Source organism: Alligator sinensis, unplaced genomic scaffold (genome assembly GCF_000455745.1).
Source record: "Alligator sinensis unplaced genomic scaffold, ASM45574v1 scaffold7_1, whole genome shotgun sequence".
NCBI classification, from domain to species: domain Eukaryota; kingdom Metazoa; phylum Chordata; order Crocodylia; family Alligatoridae; genus Alligator; species Alligator sinensis.
Window position 1 is genome coordinate 1,545,922 of NW_005841843.1, and position 23,341 is coordinate 1,569,262.

Here is a 23,341-nt window from a genome sequence, read left to right on the forward strand (position 1 = left end):
CTGTACTAAGATTTGTGGCTGTTCTAGCTCCAGATTCTCACACATGGAGGTTTATTCTTATCCAGCCTTCCCTGGAAATGTCACCCACCAAATTCTATAGTAACTGGGGATGCTTACAGATACAGAGAATAGATTATGAAAAGATTCTGTTTCTTAAGGACAGGCTGATTTCACTTGTCGTGCCAAATGACCCTTTTCAGGGGAGGGCAGCAACAGGGCATCTCTGTAACTTCCCATGTTCCAAAGGAATAGTGAGACTCCTGGTGAACCTGGGAGAAAGCTTTCATGTGCAGAAATGCTATAATTCTCTGTTGTGAGAGAACCCCACAACTAAGTACAGTAAACTCTCTGGTAACCAGCACCTTACAAGCTGGCATGCCGGTTTGTAAGGAAAAGTGAAATTGGACGTGCCCACCATGGCACTTCTGGTTTCTACAAGCCCCCACGGCCTGGGGCAAGGCAGCCTGCCCCACTGAGCCCCCATGGCCCGGGGGCATAACAGCTGTGTGGGGCTATGTGGGGCCTGCCTCCCCGTCCTGCAGGGCCCGCGGGAGCGGTGGCGATGTGGCAGGAGGAGCGGAGGGATGCCTCAGATGCGGTGGGAGAAGTGGTGGCCCAGGCCACTCAATTAACCAGCATATTTTGTTATCCGGCATCCCCCATTCCCAGGGGATGCCGGATAACAGAGTTTTACTGTACTGCCAAAGCTGTATACAAAACTCAATTCTTTTTATCGATATGTTGCTTCATGTACAAATGCGATTTCTATCTTTCTTGCTAAATAGGACACACAGCTACCATGATGATACGGTCATATAGATGGAAACACGGATTATAATCAAGTCTTTTAAATGGGTAATTCTTTTCAGATTCATTTGACAGACTGCTAAATGATTTGTGTGGTTATCTCTGCCTAGATCAAAGTGGGAGCAGAATCCAAGAATCCTGCCTCCCATTTTGATGAACATCTAAAAAATATCTTGAATCTACAGGCTATTACAGTAAATATGCAAATAGAGAGGATAACATTGTACAACTTAAAACATACTTAGCAGTCATTCAGTCATGTAAAATAAGTAAGTAAATGTGAAGAATAAAGAAAATGATGGTCTTAAACATGCTCAAGTCTGCTACCCATTACCAAAGCCAAAGGATGTTGATAAACTTTGAAGGTGTCCTTTAGTGAACTTATAAAGCATCCACATAGAAGCTATTGAAAAGCAAATCAAAGGCTTCAACCTAGGAAACGAACCAACAAATGGCTGGATTCATCTCTTCAGTAATAGAGCTGACAGCATGATTGGATGGCAATGAAAGCCAGGTGGACATATCTGGTTAACCTTCTATCATTAGCTTTCCATTAATGTGGCCTGTTTTGATTTATTACATTAGCAGAAGAGCATAGCTATTTAGAAGTGGATAACTCTAAAGTTTAATGGCCAGATTAACTAATGTTGATGCCCAGAAGTTTAATTTAAACCTCTTTGTGCCATCTTGACCCCTTTCAGCATGGATTAATTCCATGGAAAGACAGGTTTTGGTAAAGCTGCCTTCTAGCCCCAACTCTGCTTACAGAAGCAGCTTTAGATTTTGTCCAGTTTGAAATAGCAGTTGCTAGATGCTGCAAAGAGACTATATCATCACTGGACTAAAATACATGGATTGTATAACATCCAAAATTAATTCATCTGCACCTATACCAACATCATATATGCTATCACCTAGTTACAGTGCTCTTCAGTCTGCATTGGGCAAACAGAACAATCCCTTCATGAAAGAATGAGGGGTACTGATCTGACATCAAATCTAAAACTGCACAAAAGCCCGTGGCAAAACACTTTAACCTCTTTGGACAATCCATTGCTGACTTCAGGGTATCTGTTTTTAAATAGAGAAATTTTAAAAGACCGAGAAACAAAAAAATCATTCCCACACCGGATTGCATTAAGTATGGTCTAAACAGAAACTACGGATTCTTCTTATGACCTTTTTGGGAGATTGTCTTTTTTGAGCCCTTTGTCTCTATGGGTTAATTACTTGTTTTCCTTTCAAACACTGCTCCCTACCCCAACCTGTCTCAGCCCCTTTCCCTCCTTTGCAGTAAAATAACTCTATGTGATAGTTTGCTCTGTGCATATCCTTCATAGCACTTGATGAAGTGAGCTCTTGATCACAAAAATGTGTGCATCTCTGACTCGGATCATTTATAATGTGCTTCTCTACCATGCTTCATACGCAAGCCACAGTTGCACTACATCCTTGTCCAACACCTAGCACTCTTTTGACCTGCATAGTCTATCTACCTAAAATGGAAAAGTGACTCCACTGAAATCCATGAGAGTTTTTCTGCTCTTATAGTTGTCTTCTGGAAGGGATGTTGTTACCAAGTCCTCCTTTGGCTTACTGACTTCCTTCTTGAGAAGGACCCTTCACTAAAATTTGGGTTCTCCAATTACCACAAACCTAGGGTGTATCTATCCCCAAACAAGTAATCCATACTTTACAAATACTGGAAAATGTTTTACTTTTCTTTTAGACCTAATCATGATATTTGTTTAAGTCTTTACCTTCCCCCCCTTTTCAGATATTTGAAAGCAAAGCTCTTGTTTTTCTGCACTTTTTTTATTTCCTGTCTGAAATGAAGAAAGTCCCAGGAAGCTATATCAGTCCCTTGGGTGCACAGTGATCTGAGCTAATACATGGATGATTTAGAAAGACATAAAATAATGATGCATAATGAGTGCATTTAGTATTTTACGCATGTTAAGGATCCCTGTAGCTCAAAGGCAGAATGATTCTTGATTTTTTTTCTGGGTCTTTTATATTCAAGAAATAACCAGGCTATTTCAAAGTTAGCTGATGACCTATGCAATTGTAAAAATCTACTTGCAAAGGATATCTCCCTAGACATGTTCTCACTTTATACAAATACTCATTGTTCTTTATTAAAATGAAATACACAGCACCAATTAAAATAAACCCCTATTTTCAAAGAAAAATGCTGCTAGGTTGAATATACTAACTTCCTTTATGCTGGAGAACTAACATCACACATGGAGATTATAATACTCTGACCAAAGCTTAAAAGGTCCATCATTAAATGACTTTCAGTTTAACATTCAGATTGGACAGCATAACATTAAAGTGTACCACGTGTAATTTAGACAATTGTTATATTTGCACTTATTGATATACGGCAGTGGCGTAATTAGGGTGTGACCACCAGGGCATCCATCCTAGTCACTGACTTGAGAGGAGAGGGATATAAAAATGACTGCTGTCACAGCCATGCAGTTTTACTGGTAGTTTGCTGGTGGCTAGAATGTGTTGCTGCTTTTGTGTATGTAGCAGCTGTACAGGCTCCCAGCTGCATCATTATACCTGTGAAATACATTTAGGTGGACAGTTTAATATCCTTTGTCTTATGAAAAAAAGCACTACACTCTAAAATATTGAGTTTTAGAGAAATGTTTAGAAGGACAGACAAAGTTGGTTGTATGGATCAGTAAATGTACAAATTGAAGGCCAGATTCTTTACTCTACAACTTCCCAAAATGCCCTTTTACTTTGGGCACCTTATGGGGATGAAGTATACAGGTGGGTTATACCTGATTACTCCAAAGTTGGAGGCACATTAAAAAATGAAGTCAAAAGGTAGGGTGGTGTTCCTTTTTCTTTCATTTGCTTGTTTACTCAAAATAATGTTTCACATGAAGTTTCAAAGTTACTTGAAGTAGGCTAGCAAAGTTTCCATCATTGCTTCCAATTGGAAAATTTCAGCTCAAGTGGTTAAGGTTTGATAAGTGAAAACAGGGGTATTTAATGGAAAGTGTTTGTAAACTTCCTTTTTCTTTTCTTTTTTTAGATATGTTACTATCTTTTAAAATTGTTTATGTCTGACTATATCCCATGATTTTCTTTAGAAACTGTACAAACACAAAAATGGACGAATGCTTATATTCTGTTTCTATTTTCATGATGATATGCTACAGAATTAATTTTATACATGAAAAGAAGCTAATATGTTATTGTGAAGTCCCTGAAAAAAGGGATAAACTATGAGTCAATTAGAATTCTTTGTGAGACAAGACCCAATATCCAAAGATCAAGATGTAAGATTAGATTTAACTTAAGAAGTAAATATCTCCAGTGTCTGAGGTGCTCAAAATATATAACTAATACCATAATATATTTTTTAGCCTGAACACATCTATAAAAGAAACTCCAAAACTAAACTATAAGGTAGAGCACAGACCACTTGAACAAACCCCTGAAGCTATGGCAATAGTTTCAATATAATTGGTTTGGTTACTAAAGAACCATCAGGAAAGTGTTTATTTCTAGTGAAGAAGCTATGATGGAAATATTGCTAGCCTAGTTCAAGTAACTTAGAAACTTCATCTGAAACACTTTTTTGAGTAAGTAACCAAATGGAAGAAAAAGGAACCCCACCCTACCTCATTTGACTTCATTTTTTAAATAGGTCTCCGACTCTGGAAGCTTAAAGTACTGTCAAATGTATTCTGCATCAACAAATGAAATGGTAAACTACTGGTACCTGCCAGAAATCACGTAGAGTCAGTTAATTATCCTCTGAATTGAAATGGAGACAGTACAGAAGATCAGAGCACAGAATAACAGTTGGGGGTACCTTAACTAGAAGTTAATAGGACTCTGTTACCTGCTCTTTGCACTATGCTTCCCTACTTACACACCTCTCACATTCGTTGGGAAGCAGAATGGTGATGTTTAAGTCAAAAATTAAGAAACTGAAATAATGCATTATGCAGTTATAAACATAAGAATGTAGGCAAAAAAATCCCCACCACCACCCCCTTGTTCCAAAATTGGTAGGGGCCATAGTGTTGTAGCAGATAAAGGGGAAGATCTAATAGAATGCACAATTAATATATGCAGCATCATTCTTTCATGTGGTACTATCCACTTGAAAGGCATAATACAGCTGGCATGGTGACTTGGAAGCAGTGCTGTTTGTTGTCACACAATTTGCCAGTCATGGGCAAATCTCAGAAGCTGTGAGGTTCAGTTTGGTTGGACATTAAAATACTTAAAATGTCATTATAGATGAGGGTTTAGCACTGTCTGTTTTTAAAGTTACCAGCACTTTCCATTAAATATCCCTGTTTTCACTTGCCAAACCTTATCCATTTGAGCTGAAATTTTCCATATTGAATGTTGCCTCAGGTAGAATTATTTTTGAACATTTTAGCTAAAATGCTCCAGCTATTTCTGAGAGAGAGACTTGGGGCAAAAATACCTTGTTTTTCCCATGTTAAAAAAAATCTATAATTTACATAGTAATTTCTTTTACCTGATTGCCATTTAACAGTATTTAGGGAAGTTATTTTGTCATACAAGCCCTTAAAATAGACTGAGACAACCCGTTTATTTCACATACATCCTAGTAATTGTCAGATCATGTTGATTTCAATATGCTATTGAATTGTAGATGGAACCTGTGAATTGGTCCATATCTCATGACTGATGACTGATACTTTGGATCAAACAATATTTAACCAGGAACATCTTGTAGTTCCCAAGGTTCTGCTGAATCTCATATAGCTAAGATAAGATATTAGTATGTTAAATACACAAAATGAAACAGATTTGAATTAATATGTGGGCAGAATTGGTTGATTTGTGCTTATATTAATGAGATAAATTATTTTTTTTCTATTAATGAATAATGTGGAAATGAATTATGTTGTTAATTATGTTTTCTTTCTTTATTATTCAGTAAGTAGTTGAGAGGAGTAGGCTTGAGTAAATAGTGATGGGTAAATGGATGCTTATTGACAGGATTACCAAAGGGGTCCAAGGGCCTGGGACTTGAGTGTGTGCCACATCTGTGACTTTCCCATTTTGCACATGCCAAACCCTAGAGGTAAGGTAGTCAGCCACAGTTTTGCACCAATAAGTACTCCTTAGACAGCGAGCCAAACAACAACTCTGGCTACAGCACTATATGGTTGTCCTACCTCATTTTAGGGAGCTGGTGTGTGCAGAGGATATGTCTGAGAGGGTTCAGTATCGTTCACAGTGGCATTTCTAGAAGGACCTGCAGATGTGTCCTTAAACACCCATATCCTATTAAACTGTAATTAGAGTTGGGCATCTAAGACTTTTGTTGGACACTCAAGACTATAAGTTTTAGCTACATGCGTCATTTGTTTGGCAACTAAATTCTCAAGTATATTTCTCCTTAATTTTCATAAAACTCCAAAATATTCCCTGAGAAGACTTTTGTTCATATTGATATGGTAGATCTATTAGGTTAAACAGTAGAAAAGTGTTTTCTAGCAGGGGATCTGAAAAAAAAACTTGCAGAGTGAAATGCTTCCACTTTTATTGTGATGTTATTTTCCTCAGACATTCTTGTGCAAGAAAATGAGGTCCACTGTGGGTAACCATGGTGAGGGACCTCATTGGTGGGGGGATATTGTTAAACTTGGGAGGGTTTTCATGGGAGGCAGTTCCAGCTGCTGGACCCATCAGCAATCCTGCAGCTCTCCCGCTGGAGTAGGGGACATTATGGAATGCAGTTAGGGCTGTGTCACAGAGGCAGAGAGTGAATGAGAAAAGGAAGAGTGAACTGGGTATGACCAGGGTTTTTTCCACATTTCTTCTCTCACTTGCAGCCTCCAGCATTTCAGGTTTGGGACATTCTAATTCAGAGGCTGTATCCTAATACCCATGCTCAATAGCTACAGATGCCCCTTTCCTCTAGGAATTTGTCCAATCCCTTTTTTGAATCTGGCTGAACTGTCATCTTGCACAGCATCTGGTAGCAATGAGTTCCACACTTTCTTTACATGTTGTCTGAAAAAGAACTGACTTTTGTTAGTTTTAAAGTATATATATATACTTTACTATATGCAACAACTTACTTCATATATATATGAAGTGAGTTGTTGTGAACCAGCTAGTTGCTAAGGGTCCACTGTGGAGTGACACTGTGGAACTTCTGCCCACTACTTTTGCAATTTCATATAGATCTCTCTCTGTATACAGAGAGGTAGAAGGTCCACAGTGTCACCCCACAGTGTCCCCTTAGCAACTAGCTGGTTTGCAACAACTCAGTTCATTAGATGGTAGAATGGATAGTAGTAGGGTATCTTTCTTTTATCATCTTTCTCTAGCCTCCAGTAGTTGTAACCTAGTTAACCCTTGGAATGTTGCCTATATGACTAGTAGTGCAATTAAGCTTTATGTCCTAGGTCAGGGCTGCTCGGCTTCTCAGTGATCAGGGGCCACATGCCATGCCATGTGCCCCCCACCCTGCCACAGCCTACAATGCACTGACACCCTTTTGTGCCAAACAGGACCCCCCTCACACCCACCATGGGCACCCTTGCTGTACTGCATTGCATCGCCAGGTTCCCTGAGCCCCCCAGCTATGGGCTCCCTCAGACCTACAGCTATGCTATCCCACCTTCCCTATCCCAAACCCAGAGTCAGGGACAGACAGTGTAAGTTGGAAGAGGGAGGGGGAGCTTGGAGACCCCAGCAGTAGGAGCAACAGGAAAGTAATGGGAGGAGCAGCACCAGACTAGGAGCCTGGGGGCTGCAGGATAACCCCTCAGGGGCTGGATGTGGCCTGCAGGCCACCAGTTGGATATCCCTGCCTTAGGCTTTTCACCCACATTGGTCTTGATCCTGCAAGATGCTAAATATTCTTGTTAAATACTGAGCACCTCTAGCCATATGTAGGGAGCTACTTAACTCACAACAACACAAAGCCATTTCTCCAGCTTTGTCTTAGGACAAAGAGTCCATTTTGCAGGACTGTTGTGGTAGCCCTGCCCCTTGGTGCTGATTGGCACTGGAAGGAAGGAAGAAAGGATGAGGGGGCAGCCACCATCTTAACTGCTGGATGCCCTTCATCTATCCCTGCTTGGTTGAGAGGCCTGAGGGGGGAGGAGGAAGGAGGGGCAGCCACCATCTTGTCTGCTGCCTCCTTTATGCTGCCCCAACATGTGGCACCTTCCCCTCACAGGGGTAGGGGCTTGTGAGGCACACCTAGGAGGGAAAAACTTAGTAAAAACATATTTTTATTGATTTTTTTAATGGATTTCATGGGCAAACTTGTATTTTATGGGCAACCCCAGATTTTGTGGTTTCTAGGAAATCCATGAAACCACAATTTAGGTAGGACTCTAGTCATATGGAAGGTAGTGCGGACTGAGAGTATTCAACACCTCCTGCAAGTGGTAAAAACACTGCAACTTCTAGCTCAGAGATGTGACAGTGAATTTGCTTTTCTTAAAACTGCATTCATTTTGTTTAATGGGATTTGCTGCTGGATTGCAATGGTGTTGTGATATAGATAGAGAGAAAAGCATTTCTGCCCCAGTCTTCACATTGGTCATCTGTAAAAAGGAGAGAGAAAGTTGAGTCAGTGCTGATATCCAAGATTTTGTACATTCTGTGAGTTTTGATCAAACACAAAGCTATAATCAAAGGCTTCCCACAGGTCTTGATGATCAGCAGTTTCCTAATAATCAAAATCAAGCATCCCATTAGCAAATGCAATGAATCTAGAAATAGTGTTTTTCTGGAAAAGATCTAGGAGGTCAACATTTTCACATGTCTTTCACCTACAGTTTTCCTCTGTTCTGTACATACACATATTTCACAAACTGGCACAGCTGCAAAATGCTGTCATTCCTTTTGTTTATTGTGACTAAATACATTGAAATTGTATTGGCTATTTGGCTGACACTTGGGTCAGGATCAATGGGGGAATAATCGGGGACAATATTTATGTTTCTGGAAACCATTGAGTTTTATACACTATCACTTCAAACCTTTTGGAAGCTGTGTCACAATTTCATGCAAGTTCATATTTTTTCTAACCTAAAACTTGATGCGTCGGGATATGAATCAATAGTAAACAGGTTCTTTTATATTAGCTATAAGTGATACAGGCAGGCAGGCAGGCAGGCTTATAGGAAGATCTTTATTAAATATGCTGAATGGTCCACGTGAAACTAGAGCCTCCATGTACACATACCAGCAATACCTGGCTAAAATTTCTGAGCCATGGTGCTATTAAGAGCTTCTTGAAATCTGACCTTCTCTCAAGGTTTTCCTTATCTTCCTTATCTCTACCAAATGTTCATTGGAACCCTCCCCCTCCAACTAGATTTCTGTAAGGAAGGATTTATGTAAGAACTATACTTAACACAGCTACTTTTATAACTTGTACTAAGTGGCTGCACAGGGACCCAACAAATATCTCATGATGCTTCCAGAGACAACAGAGCAGCATGCAGACATGGCTTGTCCTGCTTTCACTTTTCTTTCATCATAGATTTGTTAAGGTTTTTGGAGGTGAAGGGCTTTGCAATTCATTGCCACTGTCTTGGACCCAAAACCACGAAGGGGCATTTCGTGAAGATCCTGTCATTTTCCTATAGTCTGACCCTCTCAAGGAGCTCAGACAATAATAGTAATTGTTTTGTTTATTTTTGCACCCATGCAGTTTTTTAATTTTCTAGGAGAGGAAATCTATTCTTCTATTAAGTTTGTGTCTATGGTGTTTGTGTCAAAAAAGTGGCATTATATATTTATCTTTTTCAAAGAACTTTGTCCCAAATGTTGCAAGCTTTCCAATAGTAATATTAACAATCAGGGATACTGAAAATAAAGTTCACATATTTATCTAATTGCTCACCCATGTATTTGGGACAACAATTTACACTTCATAAATACTGTATGTTTTTGCAGGTTTGTTCCTTTTGGACACTGATCATTAAACCAGTTAGCTTCACTTCCTGGTTATAATCTGTATACCAGACACTAACACAATGGCCACTGGCTGGGTTTCCAGCACTGCAGAGGAATATTTATTTAAGATAAAAAGCAAATTTTTCATTGAAAGAAAAACAAATCAAAACTTTTCTATCCTACTGTGTTTTGCAAAGGTCTTGAAGTGGCTTTTCAGTTGGGCCTAATTTCATTAAGAAACCTCTTCTATAAGTTCCATAAGGTTTCCGCAATGAATATTTTATTAAATGTGGCAAAAAAGTAGGAGGAAGTGTTCTTTACAATTCAGACAATAATAAAAGCAGCTTGGATAATTCACTGGTTCCAGGAGAGAGATGCAGAAGTCCTGTTACTTGCAGAGAATCAGGTCCCCCTCCGTAGCAGAGGTGTGGTCCCCAGCAAAAGTTATTGGTGCAAGTCTCCAGTGAGGAAAGCATGATGAGTTTGTCCGGCTGCGTTTAAGGCTTGTCTGCCTGCTGAAGAACAGCACAGCACATCCTTGCAGCTCTTATCTACAGAGTGATGTGGTGCACTGGTAGAAGGCTTTGTCTTTATTCACAACACATTCGTGTGTCTCGGCAGGAGAGGAAACAGCAGAGTTGTCTTAGCCTGTCCTCTCCCACTGTCTGCAAAATAAACTGCATACTAACTCACCATTAGAGAGAAAGAAAGGGAGAGAAAAAAAGACAGAGAGAGAGAGAGAGAAAAAGAAAGAGAGAGAGAAGGGGGATGCTCTCTGGCTCTTTCATACATTAGGTCTCTCTGCAAAGGCAGAAGGCAGAAGGAGCAGCATCAGCAACCTTGCAAGCAGTGACTGTAACTGTTTCCCATTAATATCATAGTCTAAGATACTTTGTGAAGCCAATGTATTACTTTATACATGTAACACTTGAGCTCTGCTGAAAACTGGAAGTGTCAACAACACCTTTGTTTTTGATTTCTTTATAAAGATTTGCATCTTCCTCAGCGCAAACCTTATCAAGAGAGATTCACCCAAGACAGGTAAGAGATTTGTAACACCTTTACAGGTTATCATATGCTAACAATGATTACTTTTTAATACTACATCTGGCTATTGCTGGACACTTCAAACTATTAAATATTTTTCGTGCTGTCCTTTTTAATAAGTTCATTCCCAAGAATCTTCAGCATAAATCTTTGCTGAGCACTAAAGATCAAGGCTATTTATTTATCTTAAAAGTTAGAGTTCACAGTGAGGGAACTTTGTTTTCAGAAATGTGATGAGATACATTTCTTAATGTCTCTACTGTTTTATTGAAATTATCTTATGATACTATTTTTAACTATTGTCCTTTGATTAGTGTGGAGGGGTGGTTTTTAAGGTTTGGATTTTTTTTCTTAAACGCATAGTCCAAGACAACTACTAGTGGACTGCTTAACCAATGTAGTTTTGAGAGTTTAGTCATTCTCATTCTATTTGCTGAAATGAGCCTACGATAATTTTACAGCATGATTGTATTACATACAATAGGCTGTTTCATCAAAATGTGATTTACAAAACACAAGCAATTGTGAGAAATATTGAACAAATTATTTTAGATATTGTACCTGTGGAAACTGCATGTAATCTGCTTATTATTCAAGATCACTTATATGACTGTTCTGGTAACATCTATCAAGTTCACTGATAAAAAAAGTATGTTCTTTGCAGAAAGTCATAAATAAACCTTTGAGAAGTGAGTAGTATTGAAAATGTTTTATACTTTGAGGGGCAAAAATTGGCAGAGGTTTTACTTTATAAATGTTATAATGATGCTGATTTCTTTGCCACTGCCTGGGTATACTCTTATACATCATAGATCATTTTTGGGACACTCGGTGCTTAAAGCAAAAAAAAGTTCAAATGAATTATTGCATCGTATGATGAGAAGAGATTGCTAAGAAAACTGGAAAAGAATCAGTAATAAAATCTGCTCTAGTGACACTGGACATTAAATTTAAACTTCACAGATTCCAGTAAGTGTATAAATAAGTCATTTCTCAGATATTTGCAGGCCAATCTGTAACTTTCTTATTTCTAGCTCTTCCTAATAAAGCACCTTTTACTAGTGTGTTTTTCCTATCTAATTGCTTCACACAAAGAGCTCTCAGGGATAACCATTTAAAGACGTTGTGATGACACTTTTATGGTTTCTGGATGTAACTTGTGAGGCACCATTAATAATGAAGACAACTAAAATAAGCTGTGGTACTGTACATGCTTGGGGTGGTGGTTACATTTAAATCCAGTATTGCATTATTGTAAGACCATATAGAATTTTACATTGGCAAATGTTATGACCCCTGTAATATTTTGTGACTTTTTTCTCACTTTCAGTTTCATAACATCCTTAGGCACTGGGCACTAGGCACTGGGCAGTTTTTTGTAGTTCAGAACAGGACTTTACAGAAGTACTTTGTGAAACTTTCCAGATTTGAGAGATGCCAGTGGTTTTTTCTCACAAGTTTTCATAGGGCCTAAAGGAACTTCCTGCTATATAGAGTAAAACTTGGATGTTTGGCTGAGGAATGGATAACTTCATCTTCTAAGGAGGTTGAGAAACAAAAAGTAGCAGTGACTTTGAATAGATCAGGGGACCACTATAGCTTCCAATGAAGTCACTGCCTGAAACCTGATTTTCAAAGAAAGGTCTGAAAGGAGTCAAATTAAAATATAAGAAGTTTGAAAAAGCACAGGATAGTTTTTCTCACTGCTCCTGAGCTCTGTGCAGAAAACATCCATAATGCTGTAGCTAATACCTCTTGGACATGATCTCTTAGCTGGTTCAAATCAGTATGGCTCTATTGACTTCACTGGAGGTGTGCCAGTGAATACCAGTTGCTGATCTGCCTCCTAGGTGCAAAGTGTGTGTAGATATGAATGTGTTTGCATGTATATATGTATGGGGAGGGGAGGAGAGGAAGGTGATAGTGTACGGGTGGCTTAGGGTGTTAGAGCTACCTTCAGTGCTATGTACTCCAACAGGGGTACACTGGGGCATGCTGAGAGCATAGTCATGGAGTCAGGATACTGGTCTCTGGGTATTGTAGACTAAATGAAGAATATAGTGTAGCATCCAATAAATACACTCCTCCAAAGTAGGTTACCCTGCCCCTGTACTTGAGGAACAGATTAAAAGAGAACAGTATGTTTCTTATATGGCCTTCTATGGTTTCCAGGAAGCAAACAGCATCTATGATTCAGTACCATCTAGACTCACCCCCTAACACATCAGTGATCCATTGCACATTCTGGGTCCTTAAAACACTGCTGAAGAGCCCTTCTGTCAGCTCTTCTGTGGTGGAGAAAGTCTCCTAAGGAAAAAGGCATTCTCAGGAGGCACTTTCTTCTCAGGAGGCCCATCCATCATAGGGATGATCCTGTCTCAGGCAGGGGGTTGGTCTAGATAACCTCTTGAGGTCCCTTCCAGTTTTACATCTCTATGATTCAATGATTGCAGGAATAATGCCTATTCCCACAACTTCTGGCACAAGATACCTGCCCTCTGTCTACCAGGCTGGTTTGGCTCTGGGATGTCTATTCCAGCATTTGTCATTACAGCTTTTTTTAAAGCACTGTGATAGACAGGTCAGTTCTAACAGAATTGACATGTATTCATTCCTGTCACTTCAAGGTTGTCACCATACAGCTCAAGAATATATTTTTCTTCTTTAGGAGAAGTTTGAAGGACTTTTAGTTCAATGCAGTTACAGGGAAAACTTTTTTTATTCCATCACTTGTATTAGTAGATAGAAGCACACCTGTACAGGGGAAAGCACCGAGATAGCAAGGATACCTGCTCCATGAGTTCTTGTCGGAAGGCAGGCAAGTTTTTCTAAAACACTGCTTACAGAAATATTACATACTGCTGCTTATATTGTAGTGTTAGCATAACTCTAGTCAGTTAATTGTCTGCCACTGTCATCTGGGGTTTGTAACTCATTACTTTAATTCCTAAATTTTTCATGTATACCTCCTCTGTCCTTTACAAGTTACAGGAGGGAAAATAACAAAAAGCTTTGTGACTTTACATGCAGCTTTGAACGCCTGTAGTATAAATTTTTATCCTTTTAGGAATGTTCAGCCAACCAACCTGTGATTGGAAAGCATGACTCTGACAAACCTATTTTTCTTTCACCCAAGGGATTATCATTTTATCCTCAAATGTACCTCTTTGTGCAGAAAATGCAACTTTTTAATTAATAAAAATATATTTCATGTAAGGGAATTAACCAACAACACTCTTAAAACATACTTGTTACAAAATAAACTGTGAAAGGGCAAACTGCTGTGCTCACCATAAACCACAGACTAAAGACAATAGGACTTCTTGTGAAAAGGGAAAAAGAATTCAAAGCAAAGAACAAAATCAGAGGAGTGTCCAAACTAATTTAACTTGCACCTAAAAGACTCTCTTGGGCAACATACTTTAACTTGCACATTCCCATTCATTGCTTTTGCTGCTTCTCACCCTTTATTCAGTCCCTAACCAATTTAGACACCAAGAGAGTTCATGGGACATATTTAGAAGTGGTAAGTTACATGCTTGTAAAAAATATGAGCCTAAAGTGTTGAACAGAATCTCAAAAAAGTTTATTAATGAAATATCCATGATGAAGTGGCTAGAGGGAGTTGTATTTGTTCAGCCTATCTTGGGGGAGGAAGGGAGATACAAAGATACAGCACCAGTAATTTGTCCTAAGAGTGGAATTTAAGTAACTGATGTACCATTAAGTAACCTCTTTATATGTGGTCTGGGGGTGGGGGGTGCTTTAATTAGAATGGCTCTGAGAGCCACTTTAATTAAAGCACCTGCAGCTTCTTGTGTATTCAGTGTCCCATGCTTCAAAATGGCAGCAGAGGCACTTTACCTAAAGCTCGTTCAATGAGCTTTAATTAAAATGCCCTCACAGCCATTTTGAAGTGTGGGGACACTGAATACACAAGATACAAAAGCTGCTGGAGCATGCTAGTTAACATACTTCAGCAGACTCAATTAATTTATTCTGCTCCAATCCATTGTAATTACAGCACATCGGAGCAGCATCCCTGCATGTCTACAGGCACCTTGTAAGAGTAAATCCAGACAATCAAAATCCCAAGGCTGAATTGATTCAATATTCATCGATTCATCTAAACTGTGTAGATTGAACCAATAAGTGAACAGACATTCATTTTTTTATTTTGGAAATGCAACCACATGCCTGCACTGTCTCAGGCCAGAAGCCATGGGAACCTAGATCTTGTCTCCTGACTCTGCTGGAGCAGACAGCTCGGGCCAAGACTAGCCCGGCCACCCTAGTGTTTTCGGAGGAGGTGCAAAACATCCTGGGATGCTGGGAGAATATCCGTTAACTTGAATCTGGAGGGGATCTGGGACAGAAGTTCGATAAACCAGTTTCACCTAAATCAGTTAAGTCTGATACTACATACATCTTGGTTTATTTTAAACTGGTTTTAGCCACTTTGAAAGGAGTTTATGTACAATGAACTTCTGTCATGTTACAGATCTGAACCCGTTTCCAATTACTTATATCAGTTTATGTGTAATTTCTGTCCCTAGACCAAAAGTTTACAGTTATCGTATCCACAGAACTGAACTCAGTACAGCAACTGTTTATTAATGAAAGGGATTGGTTGTTTTTAGCCAGTCAAGAGATAATATTTTTGTGCATTCAGTAAAACTAGCCTGTTATACTTCAAGTATTTTCATAAATAATTGCTAAAGCAAAAAGGTGAAACACAATGCCTATATGTATGCATTAACTACTTCTTGTATTGATTCTCATTATGGTGTCAATAAAATAGATCTGTAGGGTATTGTCTCTGTTCCAATTAAACATTTCTTTCATTCACAATGATGGCACTGAAAAGCTGTTACAGTGAATGTCATGAATATGTATTAAGCACTGTCAGCAAGAAACAGTTAAAAAACAGTTTAAAAAAAAGTTAGGCCCACAAAAATCATGAGTTTGGCCTGGAAGTCCAGTGATTTAAAAAAAAATTAATTAGGACTTAATGTTGCTCTGAACTTGACCTTATTAAGAAATCCAGACAGAGATGGAATCAGTAAGGCATGGAAGCTAGATCAAGTAAAGGCCTTAGATCTCTGCAGTGAGATTTTTTGTACTGATTCTGAAACTGTAATTATAAAGACTACCAGGAAGTTGTCATCTAAGCACCGTAATCAATTAACTTTTGACTTTAGGTTTTCCCACACTCTTGCACTTGCATGTACTAGGGACTTTCCTCAGTCCTGATATTGCTAAGCAGCTTGGTGTCTAGAGTCTTTTCTCCAGTTAAATACCCTGAGGGAATAGGTCTTGATGACATTTCAAGAGTAACCCTAATGCACATGAGCAGGATCAGTGTCCTTATAAAATGCAGTGGTAGCTGCTTCTCTGTTTTAAAGAATGTGGTGGTGATGGTGTTCCTCCCACTTCTTCTATATAATAGTCTAATGGTTACAAAGTGGCAGAGCCATATTCAATTCCATACTCTGCCTACAGGGGTTCAAACCTTCATTTTCCACCTCTTAGGAGTATAGTCTAACTACAAGGCCATACAATTTTAATGAAGAAGGATGCATCTGTGTGTGAAGAGTGGACTCTCAATATATCCTGTTGAAGTGGTGCTACTATGGAGAAACAAAAAAACGTTGATCCACAGAGGAGGTACAGATAAGAGTGTGACTCCATAGTCTTGTGGTTAGTGCACTCAGCTGGCAGAAGGGAGACCTGAGTTAAAGTTCCTTTTCAAAGAACTGTTTCTCTCTTTTATCTAATGACTGTTAATGTAATCCTTTACTGGATTATTGACTCCAGATGAAGGAAGGAAAGAATGTTTGGGGTTATGTGAATTATTTTGGGTTAATTGGCAAAGCAAAAAAATAACTTTTTATTGGATTTTTTTAAATTAAATTTAAAAATTTAGGCAAATTATTTTTGAAACACCAAAACATACCTTATTCCCTATTGAAAATGGCAAAACATTTCTGTTTGCAGAATTTGGTATGCTTTTGTGGGATTTCTTTTGACATGAAACTGCTTTTGTTGGCAAATTTAAGTATGCCTGAAAAATATCACCAGGATACATTAGTGATGGATGCAGTCCAAAAATTGTTAACAGACAAAACATGATTTTGGGTGAAATTGATTTAAATTCCAAAACAAAAGAGAACTGAGAGAGATACCTGAATGGTATTGGTTGTCAGAGCTTCACTGACCTTAATTAGCTTTTACCAGTTTACATAATTGAATAACCTGTCTGTAATAATACTGGTGTAGCAGGACACTGGGATGTGCTTGCTCCTTTAAAAGGGCAAGCCGTCCAAGAGACTGCTTGCAGGTGGCAGAAGGGAGCTAATGAGAGATTCACTTGACCAGAAGAGGACTCAGGCTTCAGCTATATAAACCCAGAGCCTGCAGAGGTCAGGAAGTCTCTTCCCAGCGTTCATGAAGAGAGGAGCTCCTGGCTGTAGGGCATCAGGGCACCTGAAGGGACCTGGATTTAGTTAAACTGCATTGCAAGCCTGGGAACAAAGGCATGTGCAATGGGCAGAGAAAAGCAGAATTACAAGCAAGTGGCCTTTGATTTATGTTAACTCTGGAGGGTTGAGGTGCCTACTAGTGGGTCTGAGAGCCCAAGAGAGTTGAGTATATAGGTTAGGGGATAGCCCCAGGTGGGAAGATGTGCCCACTAGGAGATGAGGAAAGTTTGCCTCTTAAAGAGGCAGAGAGCTGTTTCAGCTGTTGTTTGTGTTTCTGTTATAGCCCAGGGGCTCAGAGTTTATGTTACTTTTTACTCTGGTGGTTTGGGTTGGGACCATAGGGGAGGTTTCAGAGACCCCATTAGTGCCTGAGTGGCACGTGACTGCCTAGATCTGTGCCAGATGCAGGCTCAAGGCCTGAGCTGTTGTTGAGCCCTCAGAGGGGCGGAGTGCAGGAGTACAGCGAGCTGGGGGCCAGTGGTCTGGTGCTCAAGAGGAGTGCGGACATACAGGGGCTAGGGGCCTGGTGACTGAAGGTAATAGATTGAAACTAGTGCCTCAACCCAGTTCTGATGTAGTGGGCCTAGGTTAGAAGGCCTAGTGAGGTTAAAGGGGCAGAGGCCGAGAAGGTCAAGGCCTCAACAGAGGGAACAACGTTATTGTAACATCTACAAGGCCTGGGGCATTGTGTAGGAGAGGAAAAGGTGCCACACACTTTGCTCTTAAGGCTACATGTACTCTGCAGGGGCCTAGTCAGTCTGAGAGGGTTGGATTGTGGTCAAGAGTGAAATTATTAGGAGTAAGGTGCACTCTAAGGCCTGTTGGCAGCCTCCCTTAATCAACCATTAATATTAAGATGAAGGCATGGCAGGTGAGCAATCCAGAGAGAGTGCCATTAGGTTCTGAGCCAGGCAGGAGCTGCAGGGCTACTAGGGGCATCACTGCCAGCCCCATAGCCACGAGTCCTGTCACAAATGGCAAAAAACTTCATTGTTGCTTTTATCAATGTCAAATGACATCAATTTATTTACATATTTATACTTCCATTGCAGAGTGGTTGGAAACTTTTCCATGTATCTGGGATTACTATATTGTTATAACTCATCTTCAACGACCATACATGTCTGCATGAAAGTTAAATGTGTCATTCTGCAGCCAATAAAATGTCAGAGATTAAAGAGTTCTTTCGATCATGAACTTTCTTTATTTGATTAAAGGGTTCCTGACATTTTAGAAAAAATATTTTCAAATTAACTCTCCATGCTTTTCCTTTAATCTGTGCAGGTAAATATTACTGGCCTTAAAGTTGCTTTGAGACTGTGACAGACTCCAATTAATTAGTTGCTTCTGACAGATAGGTATATTGTAAATAAAAACCATGGGGTTCCTATAAGAAGGTTAATTCATTACCTACAAAAGAAAGTAGGGGCCCTGTCCACCACTCACAAGTGCTATAAGATTCTTCTAGCTTGCACTGAATGTCTAGATGATATAGAACCACCGTAGCAGGTCTTCATAACTCCAACCCTCAGATGAAAGGGATACTCCAAGAAAAGGGTGTGTAGTCAAGTCATCCTGGATCTTCAGTTATTTAGGCTGATAGAGTAAGACTGGGGGATCCATACACAACTTAAAACCATTAAAACTGACTGAAGATGAGAATGGTGCTGACATGATTGTCAGCTGGCCACAGAGTAGGGTGCAAGGCATAAGAAGTTGTATACCTCCCTATCAGATCTGTACCAAGAACTTGATTTGTTAAGTGGAACTGTTTGCAATTAATACTATACAGGGGAAGCTATAGTTTTGCTAAACCTTTATATTAACTAGAGTAAAATTAAACTGATACCATATATAATAACCTTTCTATAGGTTCTGGTGAACATCTCAACAATAATATATTCCATAAGCATCTGAAAGACAAACTTTTAGTGCTTATCTTATAATCCACTAAACATATGCAGCCTCATCTTCATTTTTCCCCTTTTAGTACTCACAACTCATAAATGATGATTTATTTCCAGTAAGAAACATGTGGTGGGGCCAGATGTTCAAATAAAATGACTCCCAACAGACCCACAATACAGGTTTATTTGAGAATGGGTATGTCTAAATACACATAGGACAAAACTTACCATAATTCAAAATGAAGATGCAGGGCATAAAGTGCTGTAAAATAACAACAACAACAACAACAATACTGTTTGTACCAGTTTAAAGTCTGAGGACCATATCCTGTGCTTCCTATGTGGCCTGTTGTTATTGTAAGTGAATTATGCGTTCTGTAACACAGGTGATAAAAGTGATCAAGCAACAAATAATTAACATGACTTAGAGAAGCTCACAAGAATTGTACTTTTTGTCACTTTCAGAAATAGAATTAAGAATTCCCAGGATTATTGGTAAATGCCTCTCAGCTGAACCTTTGTGGCATCCAAAGTAGTTTTATCTAATTTATTCTTTCAGAAGTGAACACTGACCCTGGTTAACATGGTAACTTGAATCTATAGTCCTCCATTTGATTATTTTAATGTTCTATGGCTTACCCTCTTACCCTCTCGAACTAGCAATGTCCTGCCCCATGGACTCTGCTTCAAAGTGGATTAGTTTCTCCTCTGTAACCTGTCCAACTTGCTAATTTGCTGGCAGCTGCTAAGAAACACATGATGGGGAATCCTGAACCCACCTTCACTCATAACATGTATTTATCAATAACCTGTATTTTTAAAAATGATTTATTTCACTTTATATAAAATGGGCCTTTCTAATTTTGCTATTATCTTGTTATAAAACAGGACAGAAAAATTAATAGCATTGCCCATATTAGAAGCAGGCCTGTTTCTGTAATGGGTTGTCATAATGGCTGACTAGCTGCTGTTCATTCATGAGGTCTCATTCTTTTGAGATACAATGTTTCCTGAAGGTTTCCTGAAGCATTTTTTTAAATCTGTTCCACTAAGTTTGGGAACAAGGAAGACATTATCCTTGTCCTTGTGAAGCACCATTTAGTGTTCAAGTCAGAATCCCAGAATGTTGCTAATAATTGTCATCAATTAATGTCTTTCAGCCAAATCCTGAAAGACATTGTGTACTTTGAATTAATGAGAGTTTAAGGTGCTTAGCATGTTACAGGATTAGACCTTGAATAAAGCAAATACTTTTATTAAATTATCAGCAGTAAAAATATACAGGGCTGTTTTTATGCAAGTGTCCAAAAATCGCAGTTTCCCCATGAATTACACTAATTCTTTATCTTTAGATACAACACGGTAAATTATAATTCCATTTTTATGTTTTCACAGCAACAAGCTAAACATTTGTATACTTTTGCTTTGAGACACATCTGAAGGTATTTCTATTTTCTGTATTTTTTGAGATGTTTGAAAGGCTTGAATTGATGAGCAATGCATGACAAAAATACTCATGCCTTTACATGATCTGTTTCCACATTTGAAAGAACAAATTCTGTTTGCTGCCTGGAGGAAATATTATGAAAGTTATTAACATTTTTACATCTGGGAATGCGCATGGTAATCATTGTCCCAAATTTTAATCTTCACCTGTGTTCATTTATGCCTCTCTTGAGAATGAGTTATCTTGAAATCTTGGAAAAGGTTCAATGCAGGTTGCTGGAATCACTGTACTGGGTGTTGAGGAAGTTGCCCTGAGGAAGCAGTCCCTGGGCCACTGCAGCTATCCATCATGCAGCAGGTATGGCTATACATGTGCACAATGCCCCAGTTAATATACTGTTAAAGATGGGTAAGGTGAATTGATTTTTGTATACTTGAACACAAATACAACATTTCAGTCACTTTCAGGGTGAGGGAAGGTCAAGGGTGGGGTCCTGCATGGATCTGTGCTACACATAGTTTTGTTCAGCATTTTCACCAATGACCTGGAAATGGGGGGTACACAGTGACATTTCCATGTTTACAAATGATACTAAATTATTCTGAGTAGTCAAATTCCAAGTTGACAGAGAAGGGCTGCAGAAAGATCTCCCCAAGCTGAGTAAGTGGGCAAAACGTGATAGATGAACTTCATTGTTGACAAGTGCAAGGTAATGCATGTGGGGAGAAATGACCTCAGCTATACAGACACAATGCTGATGGTTATGAACAGGGTTCAGGAAAGAGATCCTGAAGTCAATGGAGATAGTTCTCTAAAAACATCAGCTGACTGTGCAGCAGTGACCAACCCCTCACCCCCACAAAATGCTGGGCATCTTTAAGAAGAGGGCTGAAAACAAAATTGAGAAAATCATCATGCCACTGTAGAAATCCACAATGCATCCATATCTTGAAAACTGTGTGCAGTTCTGGTCTCCACAGCTCAAAAAGGCTGTAGTAGAATTAAAAAAGATATCAGAGAAAAAGAACCAAAATAATCAGAGGTGTGGAATAGTTGTGATGCCTTGATAGACTAAAAAGGTTAGTACTCTTCATTTTGGAAAGGAGAAGGATGAGGGAAAATATGAGAGAAATGTACAAAATCATGAATGATGTGGATAAAGTAAATAGCGAACTGTTATTAACCAAATCCCAGAATGCTAGAATTAGGGGCATCCATTGAAATTAGTAGGAGTCAGGTTTAGTAGGAGAAAGTACTTTTTATTCTGTGTGCAGAGGCAACATGAAGTTACAAATAACACTTAGACCACACTAAATCTGTGAAATGTTAAGCTGTGTTAAAGTTAAAGCATGCTGTGAGTAGTCACACGTTAAAGGTTAATACTGTTTCTTGCTTGCACAGATTTGACTTGCCACTGAAGAGCTGGTGAGCAGGTGTGTGGCTAGGATTTCACAGATTTCATAGACATTAGGGCTGGAAAGGACCTCGCAAGATCATCTTGTTCAGCCCCCTGCCCAAGGGCAGAAAGTCAGCTGGTGTCAGAGAACCCCAGCAAGATAATCATCCAACCACATCTTGAATGTGTCTAGAGTAGGTGCTTGCACCACTTCTGAGGGTAATCTGTTCCAGACTCAGGAGACTTGGATGGTAAAGAAGTTCTTTCTTATTTTCAGTCTAAAACAGCCTTCCAGCACTTTGCCACCATTGAACCTTGTTTTCCCTAGGGGAGCCCTGGTGAACAGATGTTCTCCAAGGTCCTGATGTGCACCCCTGATATACTTATAGGCTGCCACCCAGGATCTAGGACAGTTGGACTCTATCCCTGGTCTGGGTGGGATGAAGGCTGGGAATGGTGCATCCTAGGATTCTGAAGGGCTGCACATTGCTCATTTTATCTCTGTGGAACAGACTGAAGTTACCTTTAACATGAGCTAGGTAGTACAGCCCAGAGGTAATGAAGTGGTGCAACCTTGAGGTGCTCAAAGGGCACATAGCATAAGTTAACATGCTTTAATGTGTGAATGCCCATGTTTTAAGTGTCCTTAGTATTGTACAAGTGTAAGGTGTAACTTCACCCATAGATAGTATAGCCAGGTTAAAAAAGGGATTAAACAGATTCATAGATGATAGGGCTATTAAACAGAAGAGTCAGAGATGTTTCCCTTGTCACCTGTAAACTAATGACACCTTTAAACTAAGTGCTGCACCTGGGCAAAAAGAACAACCAACACACTTACAGGCTGGGGGATGACCTTCTCAGCAGCACAGCAGTGGAAAGGGATTTTGGAGTTATAGTAGACTCCAAGATGAACATGAGTCATCAATGTGACAAAGTGATTAACAAGGCTAACCACACTTTATCATGCATTAGCAGATGCATAACAAACAGGTTCAGGGAGGTGATGTTTCCTCTCTATGTGGCACAGGTCAGGCTGCAGTTGGAGTACTGCATCCAGTTTTGGGCACCACACTTCAAGAGGGATGCAGAGACTCTTGAGAGGGTTCAGAGGAGGGCACTCATATGGTTAGAGGCCTGCAGGCAAGCCGCTATGAGGAGAGACTGAGGGACCTAGATCTCTTCAGTCTTTGCAAGAGAAGGCTGAGAGGTGATCTTGTGGCTGCCTATAAATTAATCAAGGGAGGGCAGCAGGGAATAGGAGATGCTCTATTTACTAGGCCCCCCCCTGGAGGAACTAGGGACAATGGCT